The sequence below is a fragment of the Panthera leo genome, chromosome C1 (genome assembly GCF_018350215.1).
Source record: "Panthera leo isolate Ple1 chromosome C1, P.leo_Ple1_pat1.1, whole genome shotgun sequence".
Lineage (NCBI taxonomy): Eukaryota > Metazoa > Chordata > Mammalia > Carnivora > Felidae > Panthera > Panthera leo.
This window is the reverse complement of record NC_056686.1, coordinates 196,586,536-196,604,726: the sequence shown is the minus strand read 5'-3', so window position 1 is coordinate 196,604,726 and position 18,191 is coordinate 196,586,536.

The window sequence follows — 18,191 nt, the reverse complement described above, 5'->3', positions numbered from 1 at the left end:
GTCCTTCCTTTTTTACTCCAGGTTCTTAGACCTTCAGTTCCTTAGATAAAGTTCATGTGGATATTAGAATCTAATAATCTGCCTAAGTTAAAATTTGTTCTCAATTTATTGCCAGAAATAATTAGAAGTCCTCATTTTAAAATCAGTCAAGATAGGGACAAATTGTTGAATGACATTTCTAAGAACTGTCTATTAAATAAGAGGAACAGTATAGATCATTTTCTTGACATTTGTAGTGGTAAAACCCCTGCACTATATTGCTTTTGGTTTCCTGTAGGCATGGTTGCAGAAAGAATGAAAAGAATGTGCTTTTTAAAAATAAGGATTCTAGGGGTACCTGGGTGGCTCCTTTGGTTAAGCATCCGATTTTGGCTCAGGTCATGATCTCATGGTTTGTGAGTTCAAGCCCTCCATAGGGCTCTGTGCTGGCAGTGGGGAGCCTGCTTGGGATTCTCTCTTTCTCTGCCCCTCCCCTGCTCCATACCTGCTCTCTAAATAAATAAATAAGTAAATAAATAAACAAACATACATTAAAACAAAAATAAGGATTCTAACCCAAGAAAGTTAAAAAGAACCCTAAAAAGGCACCAAAATTCATTTTAAATCTGCTAATACCTGGTTATAATGTGGCGACTTCTCACTAATTTGTAACTTCAAGTGTTGTTACTTTACAATTGGCTTTCCATTGCAATACCCCTTACATCCATTTCTCTATTTCCAGGGTCCCTGAATAGCCCTCAGGGACTCCGGAGCCTCTGAGGTTTGCCACTAGCCACAGGTAAGTCATACTGTGACAAGAAGCTCTGTGAACCCCCTCAAATATATGAATGTAATGGGGGAATTCAATTATGTATAACATATATTATGTTCCTAAAAACTTCATTATACAATGCTAACTCTGGGTCCTTTTACCTTGTACCAGAGCAGGTCCTAGATGATCCATCTACCTTCAATCTGAGCTCTGGCATTTAGGTTTGTTTCTAGCAATTTAATTACTTCTGACTTTGGGAAATATTTTGTTGTTTTTATTTGCTGTTTAAAGTAAAAACTGTCACCTGACTTCTCCCCCCCCCCCCCCCCCCAAAATATTCCCACTTTTTTGCAAACTTGAGTAAAACCACCGTGAATGCTGGAACTGTTCTCAGACTTCTTGGCATATTACTATACAGGCAACTGGTCTTGTTGGCCCTAGGTTTCTTAGTCACAGCCGCTGGTAATCCGTTTCCTTCTTGGCTGTTAGGGAAGGGCCTGATTAACCAATCCAACAAATTCCATGCCCCACCCCCTGCTTCCTTTGGTTAGTTCTCTGCTTTAGCCTCAGGCTTCTTGCCAGGTTGGACTGAGAGTGATCAAATTGCCTTTGCATTGGAGCCAGCAACCAGCAAGGGCACAATGCTGTTTATCTGCCCTCCACTCCACACTTGTCTTTTCTACATCAAAAGTCCTGCTTCCTTTTAACTGTTGGTCATTCTTTTTCTTCCTAAGGAAACCCACCACTTCTCCTATTTGTTTTATATAATCAATGATTTTGTTACAATTTTACCTCCTTGTTCCACGTAACACATGACTGAATTTCACTTAACTTGGTGAGAGACTTTACTTTAGCAGTAAATGAAGTAAGCAAAAACAAAATCTTTTCACCTCTCGAGAAGGTCATGCGCTAAACCTATTAGAGCAATACAAACTGGAATCATTCAGAAATGTTAGATATTTGCAATTTTCACAAATATGAAAATGTTTTAGTCATAGAGTTTCACTTAAAGCAGATTCCTTCTTGGAATCGTCTTTGCCAAGATTAGTACATGAAAAGATCTCAAGAAGAAGTAAAATTTTTAACATGTCAAGGTACATTTGGCAAAGAGAATGACTCATCTTCATGAATTCTGTGTGCATTAAAGGTTCAGTTGGGCAGCCAGGTGATCGGTAGGAGTGGGTTATTTACCTGGGAGGACCTGGAAAGCTTTTTACACAGAGTCAACAGGATTGTTGTTAAGCAGCAAGTCGGCAAACATGGGAAGGTTGTCATTAAACAATGTTGGGATTCAGAACTGTTGACGTTTATTTGCTTTTCAACTCCTCAACTGCTCATGGAGAGATCCAAGCTATCTAAAAAGAAAAGCCACATGCATCATTGCTCTCCTTCTCTCCCTTTTTAAAGCCCTTGGCAACCTTAAGACAGGGTGAAACAATTCTTTACCACCAGGACTTTTTCACATGGACTTCCATAACGGGCTTTGGAGGGGTTCATGAACTCCTGCAAATATAGGTGGCATTTGATATATAATTATGTGCATATGGAGAGTCTGTTTGGGTGTGGTGAGAGAGTTACGTGTTTTTTTGTTTTTTGTTTTTTTGGTTTTTTTTTTTAATTACATTTTTAAAGGGATCTGTGAAACAAACAGTTTTCAAACCACTACTCTGGGGTCTAAATTGAGTGTTTTTACTAATGTGGGTGGGAAGGGGAAAAAGAACATGGGTGTGATGCATACTGTTCCCATACACGAGTTTTAAAAGTCTGGCCAGCTAGGTAGACGTGGAGGTAAGACAGAGAACCCTGGTTACTGCTGCAAAATAAGAATAGTATGTCGGGAGCAACTGAGTGGAAAGAGAGAAAATTAATGTAGCCCCTCCAGGAAAGGGCATCAGGACACCTTCATCTTATTCAATCAGATAGGGGTTTCAGGCTTTTGTACTTATTGGAAAACTGACAGCTTTTCTAAGGGTCTCACATACCGATTCCACCCCAGGTATAAATGGGTCCAGGACCTATTTGCTATTGCACTTGGCTTACCATACAGTTCTGAGACTTATATCCAGAGACCTCTACACAGCCCTCTATTTGCTAAATAAAGAGAAACTGACAGATCAGGATTTATGCTGCTCCATCCCCAAATCTGGGTGGTTTCCCCAAATCCCATCAAGGTAGATTTCAGAAACGGTAATCTAACTTCTAAGATTCTGGTATCTTATTTCTGCTTATTTCACAGCCAGTCAACATCAGAGATGCCCCCCCCCCCCACCCCCACCGAAGGGATCACCACTTTTGACTATTCCTTCCTCATTCACTCAAGGGATCCAGATCCATATCCACCATATGAAAACAATAAAAACAACAAATTTTGCTCCCGTTTGCTGGCCCCTGCTTCCAAGGTAGGCCTCCTGCTCATAGAAGATCTGTTTGTTTTGTCATAGTTTTTCAGAGAAAAGTCAGTTAAAAACCTATATTCTTTTTTGGGGTTTATGGTTCATTTGAAGTATTGTGCCTCATTTGCCTGGTCTCTTCAAGAAATTGCTCTGCTGGTGCCTTATCAGCTTCACTCCTCACAGCATGTAAACCAATGACTGTTGGGCTATTACCACCTGCAAGGCATCTCCCCCCACCAACTTTTTTCTTTTCTTTTGGAAGGGGATCAGGGGGAGTGGTGGTGGAAATCAAATTTAGACTCCCCTTGAAGTTTTAGAGAACACTCTTAAAATGGACTCTTTTGCTTCCTACAATCCTTCCAGGTAACTGCATGCACACAAACTCCATTTCCACAGAATGTGAGATTTTACTCATCAAAAAGTCTTCATAATCAACTGACAACCTATCTGCTTCAACAGTGTTGAATCTCTTTCAGTATTTCAAATATGTCTGTGTCTACTGATGCTATGTTAGTTCTTAAGTCTCAAAATTATCCTTTAGCATTAAAATAAAACCTGCATTGTTGAAACCTAAGTACCTTGGGTATAAAAATCTGAATAGTTATTTGCATATGATGGTGACAAGTGATAGTGTGGGGTGAAGCATAAACATATGGTTTCTAATTTCGTGGACTTCAAATACAATTTACCCCCTAAAAGCTAAGGAGATGTTTAACTAAAAGTTAACGAGATTAGTTTCCTATAATTGCTAATCGCAAGTTAGTGGTTTAAAACAACGCAAGCGTATTCTCTTACAGTTCTGGAGACCCAAAGTCTGAAATGGCTTCCACCAATGCTGCATTCCTCCTGGAGACTGGAGGGAAGAATCCATTTCCTTGTCTTTTCCAGCTTGCAGAGGCTAACTATAGTCCTTGGCACTTGACCCCTTGCTCTATCTTCAAAGACAACAACACAGCATACAAATCTCTCTGACCTTCTTCCCCCCCCCCCCCCCCTCACCACTCTCCCTCTTATATGGACCCTGTGATTACAGTGGGCCCATGTGAATTACCCAGAATGCTCTTCCCAATTTAAGAGCCTGAACTTAGTCACACCTGCAAAGTCCCTTTAACCATGGCACATCACATAGTCACAGGTTCTGAACATTAGCATGTGGACATCCGGGGTGTGGGGGTTGGGGGAGGCATTATTAAGCCTAACAACAGTAAACTGTCTACAATATAATGCTTACTCTAAAGAAGATAGTTATTCTTTAAAATTTCATTAGAAATCAAGGTATTTACTTTTCATTAGACAAGTTAATCATAGTCAGGTCAGAACTGTTAAAGTAAATTCGAATGAGAAACTTTCCAATTCCACTCCACAAATGTGTTTTTAGAGCAAGTATAGACTAGAACATTGAGAAAATACTACACAGCTCTTTCGGTGAAAGTTGTCAAGGTAATTTCTTTCTGGTCTGTGGTTTTCTCCACAGATGTTGCAAATAAATCAGAACAAGGATGGAGGAATGGCATGGGAGTTTAATATTCTCGAAACTGCTGACAAACCATAAAAACTGTCTTCAGTCCTTATTCCCAGTAAAGGAATTACGTAGCTGGTGTGTCCTGTAGTTCTGACTTTCCCAAATTTTGTAACTTTTTGCCTTCGGACACAGAACAGCCGAGCTCCGCCAGGTTCTTCAGGTGGCTGATGATCATGAGGCTCATTCTTTCGCTGTTCCCTCTCAGTGCCTTTCGTCCCCACTGATGCTGAGTGACAGGCGGTGAAGGTGAAGCAGGTGTGCAGTGTCGGCCTTTGGCGTGTTGACACAGGACTTGAAGGAGACTTGAATTTTTAAAAATTTCTTTCAGGAGAGGGGAACCAAAGGCATGACAGACTCCCAGAGGAAATCACACACACCTGTTTTTTGTTTTGTTTTGTTTTTGCTTTTTGGTTTGTTTGTTTGTTTTTGGATTTGCCGCTCTAGGCAGTTTCAGAAAACAAACCCTAGGATAAAACCATCAATATGAGCACACCTTTGTGCTGTTCAACATTATTCCAACAAGGTAAGTAGCACTTTCTGACCAGGCTCAGGGTATTCCTCCCCCCCCCCCCCTTCTTTTTATTCTAAACACAGAACTAATTTACCTTTCTGGGGAACAAGTCATTCTTTTAAGATCACATTTGGATAAAGTAATCTGGGAGATAACACTGACAATGTTTAATTACTGATAGTTCTCATTTTTAACCCTTGAAGACAAAAATCTAAAGTATCTTTGCACAAAAATATATTGGAATAAGATTTAAATACAAGAATATAATTTATACTTGTGTGTGTAATAAACATGTACCCTACTCAGAAATTAGCATTATTAAGTTAGATATTTTTACGATCTGATATTTTTGCCCACTTTGGGCCTAGGTACAATTGTATACTGGTAAATTCATAACAAAAGGTTCTCTAGGGAAAGACAAACCCTGATTTGCAGCGTTTGCTGATTTCTCTGGTGTTAAAATATACTCCCACTAACGCCAATTTCAAGCAACCATCCTGAAGTCACTGAAGTAGGGATGGGGAATGATGGCCATAGTTGGTTCTCCTGAGCTGGTATAGGAGAGAGTTTCCTGGGCTGGTGTAAGTATCTACAGATAATATGCCTGAGAGGATTCAGGTAGTTAACAACAGGATACATTCAGAATGATTGAACCCTGGTTCTGAAAAGGAGAACTACATACATTTTGCTATCAGTAAACTATAAGGATATATAAGAGGATCTGTAACCAAGAACATAATATCTGACTTCAGATGGTCTGGATTCTTCTTCTAAATTCTGGAAATTCTCTTCTCTGTGTCCTATCCTGCTTGTTCTGGAAAACTGAATCTTGCTTCAGGGCTTTAGTAAAAATCACAGGAAGGCCTGACGTCTTACATATACATTTGACACCAAGCATACTTTATATATGGAGTTTTCCCCAATCGCTCTGTGTGAAGAATTTGAGTTCTTCCTGATATCAGCTGAAAATATCAGATGCCTATTCCTTTGTGTGGATATTTCCTGAAACTAAAGCTTTAGACTCCCTGACCTGATAGAGTGTGTGAGTTTTCCACCAGGCTGTCTTCTCTGTATCTTCTCTGCTGTGCAGTGGCAAAAGTTCTGAACTAATGTACAAGAGACACTTGTCTGCCTCCCACTCCTAGCCTCAGTACTGCCTTAGAGAACACTGTTCTGGGCCACTGCATTAGAGATTTGACTCTAGCTGTCTGTTAACTGTGTCCCTTTCCATTGAATCTATGGCCCCAATTCTAGGACCACTGTCTGGATTCCAGAGTCCCCAGAATTCCCTGCCCAACACAGACACTGGGCACATTGGGCCTGCACTGGGCTCTTTGTCTCGAGGGTTGATGGTGCCATCTGCCAAGATTTTGCTTAAGGTCAACTGTTCTTATTGAAGACAGAACTGTGCCTGAAGGGCTACGATGCATCTTAAATTTGAACCTGGATTTCTAGGTCGAGGACATAGATAGGAACATATTTCATTCAAGCGTTGGCTTAAACTTTTAAGTATTTAGACATAGTATACGGGCCCTCGTTTGTACTCTCTATCGTACTCCCTTTTCTCCTTTAAGTATGACAATGTAGCTAAGTAAGGATAAGTTTTGCAAGAAGGAAAAGTTCCAGGAAAAGAGGCATGAGCATGGGAATCAGTTTATCAAAGAATGAAAAGCCAATGCCCAGGTGTCGTCGCCAGAGAGAATGTGATTAACCTAGCCCTGGGAGCTGCTGTGAGGACATACGTCAATGCCTAGGCTAGCAGCAAGACCAGTCGACAGCAACAGTCTGATATTGGACAGAGACCCACTTGCTCTGCCTCACTGACCTCCTGACTCTCCCTCTACAGGCCACCACTCTCCTCTAGGTGTGCCAAGGAGAACTAATGATTGATTGTCCTGGGATAAAAGGACACAGGAGTTATCAGCTCAGAGTTGTGGACTCTCATGCCACCCTTGTCTCATTTCTTCTACCATGGTCAGACTGTGACTTGCTGCAGTGATCCAACCAGTGGACGTTTTAAACTCCTTTGGGAGGGAAGAGTTCATTTCTGCATGGACTCTGGGCTGAAAAAATAAACTTTCTCACTATGCAGCACACGGTCTTTCCTGTACCATGTCACTAACCGCTTTTCCAAACTTCTGAGCTGCAGTACCTCTAGGACATTACTATAAAACTGCTGCCTGCTCAATATTATTTAGGCTACATGTATGAACACACTATTTCTCGAGGCTCATTCAGCAAAACCTATGTCAGTTAGGAATCCAAGTTAAGACAACATCTAAATTGATGTCATTTTATGGACTCAAAAAATGATACTGTACAAATTCCCCAACATGGTTATTTCCAAGAAGGTCCCAGTTAGTGCACATGTAATAATAATGCTTATTTCAGGAGTAAGTCCTTCTTGTAGAAAGGATATTCAAGTAATCTTCTAAAACACTTAGATTAACACTTTTATGAACTGAACTGGGAAAATAAATAAAAAATCAATTACCTAGGATTTGGGGATAATCTAAGTACTGTGAAGTCTGCAGCAAAAGTATGACAATGTTCCTACCTTTATGATGCTACCAGTTTGGTAGAGACAAATCTAATACACCAAAACAAGAGTAGAAAATGAAAGATAGTAAATTGCCCTGAACTGGCAAGTGGTATTAACTCCTTAAGTGCTATAGGCAATTGAGAGCAGGAGGAAATTCACAAAGGAAAGTTAAGGAAAGTTTCTCAAAAAACATTGGCTTTGATGTACGCAACAGACATGTGGTAGAAGGGGGAGAATCCCAGGGTATAGAAATGTGTTAAGTGCGATGGATAATTTTATGTGTCATCTTGACTGAGCCATGGCGTGCCCAGATATTTGGTCAAACATTATTCTGGGTATTTCTGTGAGACTGTTTTTTTGGATGAGATTAACATTTAAATCAATAGACTGAGTAAAGAAGTTGTCCTCTCAAATGTGGATGGGCCTCATCCAACCCCTTGAAAGCCTGAATAAAACAAAAAAGACTGACCCTTCCCTAGAGTAAGAAAGAGTTCTTCCTGCCTGACTGCTTTCAAACTGAGACACAGGGTTTTGTTTTGGTTTGGTTTTTGTTTTTTTCCCTGATTGTGAACTCAGACTGCAACTTTGGTTCTTTCTGGGTCTTGAGCCTGCCAGCATTTGGACTAGAACTTACACCATCAGCTCTCCTGATTCTCAGGCCTTCAGACTCAGACTGGAACTAAACCATCAGCTCTCTAGGGTCTCTAGCATATTAACTCACCCTGCAGATCTTGGGAGATTTGCCAGCCTCCATGATTTCGCAATCCACTTCCTTATTATCTATCTATCTATCTATCTATCTCCATCCTTTTGGTTCTGTTTCCCTAGAGAACTCTGACTGAGACAATAAGTAAAGACACACAACATTTGCAGGATAATGTAAATGCCAAGTTTGACCTGACCAAATTAGAAAATATGTGTGGTGAGGAAATTCAAGATAAAGTTGTTTTGATAGAGTAGAAAATGATGGAAAGCTAAGAAGAAGGGTGTAGACTGGCAATGTAGTCAAGGTATCCCACTTCTAAGGAAATCACATTCTCACTTGTCACTTCTGTTACTCTTTTCCACTCAGCCCAAATTTGAGGATTTAATCTCAATATTGCATCCCCAAGTACTCACTGCCAATCATGTAGCATTAAGTGTGCTAGATTAAACCTTTTAAAAATCACCTGCAGATCTGGATAGAATGTACTCAGATTCTGGTTCAGTGGGCTCAGGTAGAACCTGAGTTTTGCATTCCCAAGAAATGCAGATGCTGCTTTGAGGACCATACTTTGAGTAGGGGACATCCCTTGTTTAGTTAATGCTGCTTGAATCAAGGAGCCCCTGAAGAAATACTACCTGGCCTCTGGACAAATAACGCTTGGCCTGGGAAAAAGACGGAACCTGGCTGCAGGTAACCTCCTACATATTGTCCTGGGAACAGACTGGTAAAAATTTGCGAAATCATAGAACAAAATTTAAGAGGAAATAAAAATTCATCTGGAATATGTCATTTGAGGTAAGCCTCATGATTCTGTGAGAAACAATGTGAACATCCATTTTACTAACAGTAAAGGACATGGCATTCTAAAATCTGAATTCTGAGAAGCATTTGATGTAATTGTTTATAAATGCTAATATTAGTCGTAGTTGGCCTTGGTAAAAGGTTGATAGGAAGAAGTCAGGGATTTAGGCAATTCAACTGGAAGCTTTTGACTCGGTTTTCTCCAAGGAAAGGTAGCACAAATAACAACAACAAAATAAATTTAGGTATTGTGGTAAAAAAAAAAAATAAAGCCAAGAAGAAATTAAATGATTAATAGGAGTTTCTGGTAAACAACACACACTTATACACATACCCAGGCATATGCTTTTATCACCCCCTCTATACATTGATGTATTTTGTTGTTGTTGTCAATGTTGAGCTAGGTTAAAGAAGCAATGATGAAGTGTAGTTGTATCTGTGTTTGTGCTGCTGGTTGTTTGGAGTGATGGGTTTCATGGAAAGTACAAATAGGAAGTTAACTTGAATTTCAGTGTTAACACTTAATAAATCGAAGGCATTCTGTCTTGATTTAGTTAAAATGCACTCAACGACAAACTTATGAACATCCAAAATATACCAAACACTGTGCTAGTTGCTTCAGAACAACATGAAGAAAAAGACTGGGTCCTGGTCCCCATGGAGATTAATTATTTAAGAGCCCTATGTTGCATTTGCCTGCAGGATCATATCACCTGCTTGCTCTATGACTGTGAGGAATTTATGTCATCTTCCTAAATTTGGCTAAGATGAGATTAATAACAGTATCTACCTAATAAAATTACTGAGAAGATTAAATGAGAAATCTGGCAAATGCTAGACTACAGTGCCCAGAACTTACTAAATGCTCAATACATGCTACTTTGTCCGATACTCTTGAGCTTAAAGGGGGGGCTTTTAAGTCTTTTCCTGGAAGCAACACCAAGTCTATGTATGTTAACATTATTCTATTCCAATACGTTACTTTTGGAAGGCAGCTATGCTCACCACCATACCACCAACGCCCGCTACTCCAATACATTACTTTTGAAGTTTGTAGCCAGTTATACTGATATACAGTCTCATACTCCTTCACAGACACATAATTTGGCTCCATATATAGAATAAAATGAGCTTTGTTAGAAGTTGTCTTTTATTTCCTGTACCATTCCATTGTTCACACGATATATAGAGGACATAGCAGACATTCTGTACTTCTTAAGTTTAAGCCAACCAACCCTACCACCTGAACACATCTTCCTTCTTTTATTCTCCTGTATATATATTCCACCTATTTTGAGGTCTTGTTTATGAAGATAAACATAGTAGATGTAAAACTTATTTGAAAAGAGGTCACATACAAATTGAATATAATTTATTACAGTGATAATTATGATTTTCTTTTCATAAGCTTACTTTCAAATATATATGTATCATCTCCTAAAACTCAGTTATTTGGCCTTTCCCCCTTTGTAGTTCGTACAGGAGTAACTTGGTTCAAAACTCTTAAACTGTATCCTGGTATAATGAAATCAGTAGTTAGCAAGTGTGTGCCTTGCTTAGTTAGTTAGGTGCAGACAGAACTGTCTCAGAACAATGTTTTTAAATGTTTAAATGCATAAAATAAAATACATATAATTACAAAGGAAGTGGATTATAGAGAAATAGGCATCTAAATATTAAAAAACAAATTTGTAAATATGTGTATTAATGTGTATTTATTAAAACATTAAAGATCTCTTACTGCCATATCAAATGAAAAATGAGTGAAAACTGTATTTCAAGATATCTACAACAACTCTGCTATGATATGAAGTTCTGTTATTTGTCTCTCTGACAAAGTCACAGGTGATCACTACTACTTAAGTTGTTTGTCATGTACGTTCATATAATCAAAAGAAACACTAAATTTCCATTCGAAGTTAGTGAAATCAGATCTCTTTTCTCATCCAAGTACATGAACCTTCTATATTCTATCTAGGGACCTTTCAGGATCTGCAGAATCTAGATTACAAATCCCTGATTTAGACTGTGTCTTAGTGTCTTTACAGCGTTTCAAGCTACTAAGTCCCTTGCTCCTCCTGCATTTTACTCCTCTGTTGCCTTCTCAACTGCTGACACCCACTCTTCCACTAAGGCTCAGCACACCATTTCCAAGAAGCTGTGGTTGAGATGGGTGCCAATTTCCTGAGTCTCACTGCCTCCTTATCAAAGCACTTAGAAAATTGTATTTAATCGTTATTTTACTAGTTTCTCTCCTCCAGCTGACTTTGGAACTGCTTGAAGACAGTGATGAGTCATTTACTTATTTTCATTCATTTATTATCAGGGATGTACTAAGTGACCAACTCCATGCCTGTCTGTGAGGATACAGTGGTAACAATGTATAATCCAATGTATAGTCCTTAATGAGCTTTATGAGTAAACACTGGTAGGGGTGAGGTCTGGAAAGAGATGAAAAAGCAGGTTAAGTGCTCCGGTAGGGGTAAGGACAAGGACTAGGGGTCATCACATGAGGGGCATGGAACCTGGGCCTCTGGAGTCTTGGAAGCTTTCTTTCGGTGCACAGATATACTAAATATACTGAATGTAAAAACAGTTCTGAATGTGTTCCTTTTATAATTGCTCTTAAAATGTACTTACAAGTTTTGGGGCGCCTGGGTGGCTCAGTCGGTTGAGCAGCCGACTTGGGCTCAGGTCATGATCTCGCGGTCCATGAGTTCGAGCCCCGCGTCGGGCTCTGTGCTGACAGGTCGGAGCCTGGAGCCTGTTTCAGATTCTGTGTCTCCTTCTCTCTCTGACCCTCCCCCATTCATGCTCTGTCTCTCTCTGTCCCAAAAATAAATAAAACTTAAAAAAAAAATTTAATAAAAAAAAATGTACTTACAAGTTTTATGCACTTGTCTGTGTGTACACTTTAGAATTAAAACAAAAACAAAAACAAAAACTTCAGATATGATGGGTGTTGGTTTGGAATATAATAAGAGATCTAGGGTGATCTCAGCCTGGTTAGCACATTTGCTAGTGGCTGGGGGAGGGGGAGAGGCAGTCCCTGTGCCCAGCCTGGTAACTGTAACTCTTCAGTCAGTGGCTGGATCTATGTTCAACTCAACTAATCAATTTAAACCTTACGCCGCTAATTCTTTCAACTCCAAGTGGCCAGATAATAGAGATCTAGGGTGAATATTACCCAAATTGTCTAAAAAAATGCTTTCTTTCTTTATAGTATCTCTTTAGGACATACAATTAGCCTGACAAAAGGTGGTTTCTTACCTGTTTCAATATCTGAAAAGAGGGCCTTCTACAACCTCTTGTTGGCTCCATCAACCTTCTAGAAGGCAGAATTGGAAAAGGCTCACATACAAGAGTTAAACTTTCTGTTTTTTCCAGTGAAGAGACTTCAAAATAATAACGGTTAGAAAAAATGAATGAAGAATGAGAGAGAACTCTTGTTTTTACTATATGTAATTACTCATTATGACACCATTTAGATTCTGGTATGATTCTTTTAATCGAAAAGAGTTCATTGTAACAGAAAATGTCTTATTTGTTAAGACCAAAACACTTTCAGGAAAGGTTTGATCTCATTTAGGAGGTTAAAAAAGAGTAAAAATGTTTAAGATTTTCAGTAAAAGAAGAAAGGACATTGTATTATACCACTTAATGCAAGCAACAGAAATGGACTAACTTAAAGAAGAGTGGAAGTTAGTGCAAGAATGCAGAGTAGCTCCCAATTCCTGAGAAATGGAAGCACAACCAGACCTCCAGAGAGACAGAAGCAGGGCAGTAGCAGGGATCTGGGTGAAGAAATAGTGACAATCTCTTTGGGGAGTTGTACTCGAAAGACTCAGCTGCAACCATATTCTGCCCATGGGTCGAATTCCTAGGACTTCTGATTCGTCTTGGCAAGTGAGAATAGGGATGGTGAGAAGTGCCAACCCACTCTTTGTACATATTTTGAAGGTCCCACCAAGATAGTAATAAAGGGGATGGGCAGATCCCACAGAAAATCAGAGGGACATTATCAAGGGAAGGGAAAGGGATGCTAAACTTGCAGGAACAACAAATATTTACTACACGCACTTTTGTTTCATTGAGGGGTGGGGGAAAGGTTTCTCTCTAAATTAGTCTATCTGAACAAAGAATTCAATGAAAAAACAAATGGACAAAGGACCTGAATAGACATTTTCCCAAAGAAGACATATAGATAGCCAACAGACACATGAAAAGATGCTCAACATCACTCATCATCAAGGAAATGCAAATCAAAACCATAATGAGATATCACCTCACATCTGTTGAAGTGGCTAAAATCAGGATGACAAGAAACAACAAGTGTTGGTGAGGATATGGAGAAAAAGGAACCCTCGCGCACTGTTGGTGGGGATGTGAACTGGTATAGCCACTGTGGAAAATAGTATGGAGGTTCCTCAAAAAATTCAAAATAGAAATATTATATGACCCAATAATCCCACTATTGGGTATTTACCCAGGAAAAATGAAAACACTAACTCAAAAAGATAAATGTAGCCCTATGTTTATTGCAGCATTATGTAAAATAGCCAAGGCATGGAAGCAACCTAATTGTCCATCAACAGACGAACGAATAAGGAAAATTTGGTATGTATGTACACACACACACACATGCACACACATATGTACCATACATACACAATGGAATACTACACAACCATAAAAAAGGGTGAGATCATGCCATTTGAGAAACATGGATGAGACTAGAGAGTATTATACTAAGTGAAAGAAGTCAGATTGAGAAAGACAAATACCATATTATTCTGCTCATAACTGAACAGAATCTTAAAAAAATGAATAAACAAAAGCCAGAATCAGAACTGTAAATACAGAGAACAACCTGATGGTTGCCAGAGTGGAAGGAGGGTGGGGAGGATGGGCAAACTGGGTGAAGGGGAGATGGAGATACAGGCCTCCAGTTATGGAATAAGTCATGGGAATAAAAAGCAGAGCATAAGGAATACAGTCAATGATACTGTAATAGTGATGCAATGGGGCAGATGGTTGCTATACCTGTGGTGAACATAGCATAGTGTATAAACTTGTCAAATCACTAAGTTGTACACCTGAAACTAATGTACCATTGGGTGTCAGTCATACTAAAAAGAATGAGATCAGTCTGGGGAAGAAAGTAAATTAGTCTATTTGATCCAGTGTTGCTGACATCTTTCTATATACCTACATCAGGAGTTCAAATACGAACCACTTTTAATTAAAGACCAGAACATACTTTAAAATGCAAACATTACAATTTTAGAAGTCTCAGGTATTCATCATAAGTTATTTTTTTTTATTTCACAAGGATTTAGAAAGACAGCTTATTTTATTTTATTTTATTTTATTTTACTTTTAATTTTATTTAAATCCAAGTTACTTAACATATAGCGTAATAATGGTTTCAGGAATAGAATTTAGTGATTCATCACTTACATATAATACCCAGTGCTCATCCCAACAAGTGCCCTCCTTAATGCCCATCACCCATTTAGCCCATCCCTCCATCCAAAAACACCCCTCAAGCAACCCTCATTTTGTTCTCTTATTTAAGAATCTCTTATGGTTCACCTCCCTCTTGAAAGTCAGCTAATTTCAAGTAGATGCTTCCTCGCGGATCATTTCACTTCTTAGAATGATCACAGTAAAATTTTTTTTAAACGTAAAAGTACATAATTTGTATCATGCAATTTGTGGACAAAACTAATATCAAACATTAAGGAAAAACACTTAATGTTCTTTTTTATCTTTTGAAATGTAAGAATTATTTTTTTATTTCATGAGATGTTGAAGTTATTAAATTCTCACCTTAAATCACTAATAATCAAAAAGATGGAGATTACACTTTAGGAAAAGAAATAAATCACTAATAGTCAATTATTATTTTAACCATAATCTGAGTTTGGCTGGTCTTATTTTCTCTCTAGTATTCAGTGATGTGAAGAAAGGGTAAAGAATGTGTCAGATGTTAAATATAATTAATGTTAAAAACAGATTGGATGAATCAGGGTGTTATTTCTGAAGAGAATGACTCAACAAAGGCTTGCCGGTCACAATTACTAAAAATTAGTCATTCTGTGAGATCCTTTTGCTGATACTAATAGATGAAACACCCTTGAGGGAAACCCTTTTGAAAGTGCTGCAACGTGACCTCAGAGAAACATGTCTTTCCAGACACAAAACTAGTTGTCAATTCATCCAAGAGGATGTGAGCAAAATTTTCTTAGAATTTAGGTACTGTTGAAAAATACATTAATGAACAACTTCTTTCCCTGGCTGCATTCTGAGTAGGTGATTTTTGCTCTGATGTATTCCATAAAGTCGCTTAAGACTGAGGACTTAACCTTTGCAACCCTCAGCTTCCCAGTCTGTATAATGGAAACAGTATTGGTGCCTATCTCTTAGGGATACAGTATTACCTGAAGGAAAGCGTGTAAAGAACTTAAGCATGGTACTGGACACATACCAGATGGTTAATAAATATTAGTTACTATAATTATTATGAAATAGTTTTGTAATAATCTGAAGATTTCACTAATTTTCCCAGTTCATTTGGGAAGTCTCTTTAATCTTATCACTTCCCAATTTTATCTGAATTTTACCTGCCGCCCAATTTATGTTGCAACTCCTCTTTCCTAAGACTGTCAAGTTCCTTTTCCAAGCCATCTTTAGTGAGCAATCAGCAGAATCCTTCCCTCTCTACTCTTCTTGAGGCAATGACCTGGCACATTCCCCTCACCTTCAGGCCTCAGGATACTAAGAAGATAGACAAATTCCCTTGATATTTTTCCTTGTTCCTCAGGGGCAACTGCTTTCCCTTTCTGCTTCATCACCTTTAGAAAAATCTTCTTTTGTTCTCATGATTGCCAACAAATGCTGTTCTCACAGTCTTCCAGAAGATGTACTGGCATGCCCAGTGATGATGGGTTCCTAAGAAAGGACTAGAAGTCCTTGAAAATACAATTCATACTGATCTGGGCAGAGTAATGATGGGAAAGATGGCCTATTTTGGAAATATTACATAAATTGCAGAGAATCCTGAATTCTCAGCAATATGATACACCTCATACAACAGAATGCTGAGAAATATCCCTGTGGACAGTTTTTTCCACATTACTTGAATTATGTCATCTTTTCATTAGTATTTACTTCCTTAAGATCTTACAACTATACCTAGGTTTGCAGGGAACACTCAGGTCTGAAAGAGAATATTCTTAAATCAGCATATTACGTTGTTGCTTATGTCAGTTGTCATAACTTAACCCCCACCCTCAACAGGGTCTAAGAGATTATGGAGAAGGGTTTAATTAATTAATTAATTAATTAATATAAAGGACAGTGTTTATACCTAGAAAGACAAAAAATATTAAAATATTCTTCAAAATATTTTTAACTGGTATTTGTTGAGTTCATATACCTTATTAAGCACAGTTGAACATTCTTTCATTTAAATCTTGAAACACACACACACACAGAAAACATGAGTTAGGTAGTATTTTTACTTCTATTTTTATAGACCAGGAGCTAAGGTTTAAAGAGTACAGATCACTTGCCTAAGATAACAGGCTACTTAGTGACAAGGGCAGGAATTGAATCAAACTCTTTTTTTTTTTTAATGTTTATTTATTTAGTTTGAGAGAGAGAGGGAGGGAAAGAGAATCCCAAGCAGGCCCTGTGCTGTCAGTGTGGGGCCCATCACCAGGCTCCATCTCATGAATCGTGAGATCATGACCTGAGCCAAAATCAAGAGTCAGTTGTCTAACCGACTGAGCCACCCAGGCACCCCGAAATCAAACTCTTTTTAATTCAGATTTACTATACTTGATTTTCAAGCCTTGCCATAACACCTTTTTTCTATGAAAGCTAATTTCTCATAGTCCTACAGGTGGTTCTACTCGTTATGTTTGTAAAGTTTTGTTTTGTTTTAGTTTCCTTTCAAGACGGTGCTACGCATCAGCATTTTCATAATGTAAGTGGTTTAGCTTCAGATTGCTCTTCTCCAAATGAAGGGGGTGGACAAATCTCAAGCTGAAGGCAGGGTTGGAATGTCAAAGTCTCAGCTCCCTAAGGGTCCAGAGAAACTTCACTCCCAAGAATGCCATTGCTTCTGGGCTCCTTTCCAGGCTCAGCCTGCTTGCAAGGCTTGATTACTCCATCTTGCCGGTTCTCAAAGGAGAACTCTTTGTTTTGGACCCTGTTCTTCTTGTATTCTGCTCAGTGGACTTGAAAATTGGAAATTTCCTTGCTTCCTGGTCCTTCCTGTGCCTGGGAAACAGACTTGGAATTCTTCTTTTCTTCTCTTCATTGGGGGAAAGGACAGCCCCACCAGTTACTGTTCCTTGTTTCAGCTCTTGGAACCCAGCCTGGGCCAATAGTTAGGCCCCTTGAGAAAAGAAGTTTAACTTCCTTGGCCTATTTCCTTCCTCAATTGACTGAAGAACTGAGGAAAGAAAAGCTTCGCAACATATATTGTAGAATACTGAAATTTACTTAGAAAAAAGACTGAGCTACCATCATTTGAGACAATTTATATGAGCTAATACACAAGATAACTAAAAGAAAATAAACCATTTCTTTCCTTTTTCCCTTCCCTCCTGAGATTAAGCATAAATAGTTGTTTGAGAAGAATAAATCCTTACTGTTCACAGGTGTGAATGCTTGTAATAACCTTAAAGGCCCATGATTACTACTTACATAAGTTATCTTTAATTTTGTTGAGGCAGAAATTTGTATGGTGCATATGGCAAAGACTGTAAGCTGTTCACCAAAATCCCTTCCCCTGTTCTTCTCAAGCACACAGCTAAACTCTATTTCCTACTCTTCCTTGCAGCTTGGTGTTGCTAGGAGCTCGAGTTCTTGTAATGGTGTGCTTTTGCATTTTTATCTTCTGGCTTCCTGGGAGGGAGGTGACCACAGCCACCTTGAAAGGATGATGGAAGCT